Below are 5,704 nucleotides of genomic sequence, written 5' to 3'. Positions count from 1 at the left end.
AAGATTGCTGCTCTTTGGGAAAAAGCAACATTTTTCCAAGCTCGCTTCTGACTCTATCCGCATTTAGGCACGAAATACAGTCTGCGACAGTCTAGGAAACGGGCTGGAGACTTTCTTGTCGGCAGGTACCTGGTGTCAACCTCACTCATACTAACTACCCACAGCACGTTCAAATAACCGTGGACACTGTTCTTAAGCTGCCTCGGTCAGAGCTAAGAGCGATTCAGCAGGGGGGCAAGCTCTGTTGTGCGGGTTTCGGGGACAGAACAAGCTGTTCCGAAGCCTTCTCAGACCTGCTGTGTCAATCGTATACCAGAGAGAGACTCATTTCACGGAGCACTGTTAGGGGAAGGATTACATTTGACACGCAGGTGTTTATGTGTGATTTGGGAGAACCTGGGCGGAACATAAGCGCATTTATTTAGTACATTTTGTAGTGTATTATTTTTAGGAGCAGCGGGGAGGAAGGGTTTATTTCACCTTGGAGGTTGCAGCCCCTCACCGAGGGCAGGGCAGGAATTCCAGCATGAACCTATGAACCTGAGGCAGAAACTGTGGCTGATGCTGGCTTAGGTTCAGGCTCATGCGTAAGCAAACTTTTTTTTTTTTTTTTTTTTTTTGATACAGGATCATTCGGTGTAACTCTGGCTGACCTTAGTCTCACAGAGATCCACCTGGCTCTGCCTCGTGTGTACTGAAATTAAAAGCAGGCACGGAGCTGTAGATCAAAGAATACAAAGCATTTTAAGACTCCAGCTCCACTGCATTTCTTAGGCCGCACTGGTAAATACTTCACAGTGAAACACACAGCCTTCATCAGAAGTGGCAAAAATTTCCAGTCAGCTGCCTCCGAGAAGCAACAGGTATTGTGAGGGTACAGGTTATCTCATAATACAGCCAGGAAGCCTCCATCCTGAGAGGACGGAATGGCTAGGCAGCTTACACTTGTTCATGTCTAATGTCTCCCTAAGCCTAATCAAAGCACAAAGGAGTTACCTGCCGCTAAATCCATGCATTTTATTGTCTTCCCCCAGTGACACTGCTGCCAACCAGAGCCCGAGCCTTCATGTCCTTGGTTAAACTCTCTCTCATGTCGTCCTGACTTAAAGCCATGCAATCCTTATGACTCTTAGGATGTAACTAATAAGCCATATTCTGAAAGCCACCTTTCTGGTCACTTGTCTCGATGAATCGACTCCCATCCACATGGTGCTCTCTACTGATCTCATGAGTCTAAAACCAACTTTCTTGCCCATCTCTACCCATTGAATCCTGCCAAATTCTCACCTCAAATACCACCACTTCTTCTAATCTGCCAGGCCTGCCCAGAAGATCTTTCCTTGTGAGGCACTTGTCCCCCTGTGCCTAGTGGGCCCCTTGAGGGTGGGGAGACAGCTCACAGAGTTGGTTTTGTTTATCAAGCAGCCCTGGGCCTCCTGTCCACCGGTCACTAAATAAGTGTCTGCCAACTGCCGTTCTGCAGGCTTTAAATTACATGCAGAGGCACAAAGGCGAGCAATCCTGTGAGATTATCTTTGATGGAGTTCCCTTCCCTCCTTGTGTGACCATGTTGGCCTTCCTTGTCTTGGTCCCAGCTTTCCTTGGTTCCCATTTGTAGTATTAGGACCAGGACTTAGAAGATGCCAGGTACCTGCCCTCCTCCTGAGGTGGCCAATGGTTATGGTGCAGAGTCTCAGTTGTGAAGCTATGAAAAAGTCACCTGAGCCAAGAAGAGGAGTCCTGGCGTTTTCCCAGAGGAAAACCCAGTGGCGACACTAGGAAAGGAGGACATTGTTGTGGAGTGTTTGTTTCACTATGGAAGGATGTGTTCTATTTGTTTAATTAAAAAAGACTTAAATTCCTCATAGATATAAGAAGGAAACTCATGTTTCTTCTCACTACCCCCTTTCTCTTTCTGCCAGAATCCCACCATCTAGTCCAGGCTGGACTCAAACTCACAGTCCCCCTGCCTCAGCCTCTCCAGTGCTAATATTAGAGACATGAGTCACCTTGTCCTATATATGCATAGAAATTTGAACACGGTGTGAAGGAATTATTTTTCCTTCTCCGATATAAGGGAAAATACACGTTCATTTTCTGAGTGCTGTGAGACGGTACTGGATCAACACCAATCTGCACAGTCATTGTACCTGCCCGCTCCGTTCCACGTGTTGTCATTATCTAAATTATGTGCTTGATCTTTAAAAGATGACTATACATTTCTGTGTTTACTGTGTGGATGCTATCCAACCCAACCTTTGGTTATCCGATTGTAAAACCCTTTTGCCAGAAAAGGCCAGAGCAACAGGAAGTCTATTACACACCACTTTGCTAGTAATATAAAGGAAAGAGACATGAGATGCTTTTTTTAAGTTTTCTTATAGTTGGATTTTAATATTATGGGGTTATTTAAACAAATCTGATACAAATGCACAAAATATTTAAACAGTAGAAAGGAGTATGTCTTCCTTTGTAAAAGCAACAGCTGCTGATCATGTTTCGTGTCTCTTCCTAGAGATCTGAGAAGCAAGTATCAAAAAGGATGTGGGCTTATCTACAACCTCCTTTCCCTTTTCTCTTTCACACACCCCACCTTTTCCCTCTTAGTAACAGGTCCCAGAGTCTGTCCTGTACTAGAACAGATAGATATTCTCTTAGGAAGGTATACCAGATATACCATGATGGCCTTAACCATTTCTCTACTGATGAATACTTAACCAATGCAGTCTTTTTAGTAGGTGTGTGTGTGTGTGTGTGTGTGTGTGTGTGTGCAAGTGTACCATCGTATATGGCATATGTTTGGAGATTGGAAAACACCTTTGTAAGATTGGTTTGCTCCTTTAATCTTTATATGGGTTCCGGGGTTAGAACTTAAGTTCCCAGACTTAAGAAGCAAACACCTTGACCCACTGAGCCAACCGACTGGTCTGGCACAGTCTCTTACTCTCACACCAGAAAGGCCTTTCTGCTTCTGCCAGTGCAAAGGGTTTCCCTTTTGTTAAAACACTTCAGAGAGGAGCCTCCCAATGAATAAGCCACAATAACGGGGAGGTGCCACTTTGTATTCCCAGTCAGGTTCCAAATGTCCTCGTTTTCCTGGCTGATGGTGCCTATGTGTCTCCGCACTCTTCCTGATCCTGGAGGACAGTGTTAAATTCTTGCCTCTCGCCATTGTTGCTGCTGGGGGTAGACGCTGAAGCTCCGGGTCTAGCTCGATTTAAACAAACTTCTCCAGGCACCAGCTGACCTCCGTTGTGACAATCATACTCTGTGTACTGAGTAATAGACTAGGTGGAGCAGGCCTGGAAAGCTTCTAGAATAATGGCTGTGGGAGAGGCCTCCATATAGGTTGGCCAGCAGAGTTGGGCACTAGACTGTGCCTTGCAGTATCCTGCTCTTCTCTCAGAAGAGAAATCTTGGAGGTTACCACTTCAGTCAACAAAGCAGCTCAGTTTGGGGTACTTTGACTTCTTGGGTGTGTGTTGAAGGTCTTTCATGAGAGGGCTTGATCAGTGCTCTGCCATATGGCATCTCCATGGCGGAGAACCGGCATGCATACACTTAACTTGCAAGAGGTCAACATGAGTACTTAGAGAAAAAGAGGAAAAAGTAAAGTAGTCTAAGGCATGCCTTACAAGTCGCCCGATGACCCTAAGACGAGCAGTAGAGACAGTCGTACCTGAGATCCGCCTCACTCGTGAGCTGAAATCTTTAGAAAGACTGGAAAGGTGATTGCAAAGGTTTGACTCCCCAAAATGAGCTCTTTTTTTTTTCTGCCAGAGGTGAGAGAGTGTTCACAGAAGAAGGCAAGAGACGCTGCTTCCAAACATGGTGAAAGATGAGTACTGGAACCCAAGGGTTTGCTCTGCCCTTCATATGTGCACTGTGGCGTATGTACCTACACACACACACACACACGAAAAATACATATAGTTACTGGCATGCTCCCTAGCTTCTTGAGCTGGCATACATGCTCATATACTCATTGACAGACATGGAAACAGGCTCAGAGGTACTAGTCTTGGGGCAGAGATGAAATAGGAGCAAAACCATTTAGATTGGGGACATAGAGTGGGCTGAAGACAAAGTGTTCCTCATTCCCAAGTGAACTTACACCTCACACTCAGGCCCATGGACAATCCACATCTTTAATTCCAGATTATTCTACCTTGGTCTCTCCCAGGGAGTCCTACCCTTTTCTGAAAATCTCTCCTCTGAGCTGGCATAAAGGAACTGGTGCATTGAGGATAATGAACAAAACTTTGGGGCATATGAAGAAACTGTATTTAGCATTGTCTACATTCAACTATGTGCTTGGGATGTGCTTGCTTTTGAACTTGAAGAATTTTCAAGGTTACTATTGACAATATATGAATTCCACCCTTAGATACTAACTTTTACCATGATCCACATTAGACCTGAACCCTTCTGTGTCTCACCTGAACTTGCCTGAGGTTCACAGAGGCAAAGTGAATGCCAAGATTCATAAGCTGAAAATAAACAGCCAGTCTAGAGTTCAAAGCCATGATGTTGACACAGCCTCAGAGGTCAGCCAATGCACTTCATGGCTGCCTTATTTACAGCTCTGTAACCTCACACCTGAGAGCATGAGGACACATGGCTGGTGGACTTCTTTAACCAGGGCTTTGGTATTGCCCAGAACTATCTGAGAAAACCAGGACAGATCAAGGCAACCCATGTTTGTTTGTTAACCTTTGGGGGTTTTGAAAGGCCCTGAGCTGCACTATTTTGATTTTCTTTTTATTCTAGATCCTTCTTCTGATATTTTGTGACTGATTCTCACCCTGAGTTATGGCCCTGGAATAAAGCGCTGCTCTCATAGAGGTTCAATGGTATCTTGAATATGTAAACCGTCTTAGATCTAAGATCAGCCCATCTGCAACGAACTTTGAGTTCATGGAGTCTTTTATTGAAGTTATGAACTCTGAAAACTAAGAGGTTAACAATGCAAAGATCACATGCTTTACCAACCCATTTTGCCATTTCCTGGAGATCAGGAACTGTACTGAGATAAGTGAGACCAGTGACGGATTGAGTTGCGATTGCTTTTCCCACAAGAAGAGAAACTGAATCAGGCCAGAAATAAAGTGACAGGTAAGAAATAAAGAAATAAAGTGAACCAGGTAAAGAAATAAAGCTCTCCAAAGAAACAATACAAATAGCCAAAAAACAATACAAAAACATATTTAACATTAATAATTGGAGGTGGGGAGAGAAACAAAGAAAAAAACACAAGGTATCACTTTATATTAACTGGAGGTACTTTTTTTTTTTTAAAGCAGACAGTGATGAATAAGACTGTGAAGAACCTGGAACCCTCCTATAGTGGCTTTTGGGATTATGGTTCAACCACCTTGAGAAACAGTCTGGCAGTCCCTTAAATGATTAAACACAGACATTATGCTCCTCCTGCAGGCTGTCTATCAGGAAATAGCTCAGGTCTAAAAGTAAACTCCTGCTGTTAGAGGTATATGAAAACACAAATCATAAAACAATTTCTTTTAAATCATCAAAGACTTAACGATTGGTGTGTTTTCTACAAACACCTAAGTTCCTTCTTCACTTAACAAGAATTAATTTTTTATGAGTATTTGAAAGTTAATGATCATTTTATTTCACTTAAAATATTTCAAACATGCTGCAGGCACAGGGGCAGGCCAGGAGGCTTGTTAAACAGTGTCTA

Source organism: Microtus oregoni, unplaced genomic scaffold, assembly GCF_018167655.1.
Source record: "Microtus oregoni isolate MIOR12 unplaced genomic scaffold, Mior012 000012F_ref0000307, whole genome shotgun sequence".
Classification (NCBI taxonomy): domain Eukaryota; kingdom Metazoa; phylum Chordata; class Mammalia; order Rodentia; family Cricetidae; genus Microtus; species Microtus oregoni.
The sequence above is the reverse complement of the archived record's forward strand: the minus strand, read 5'-3'. Positions refer to the sequence as shown.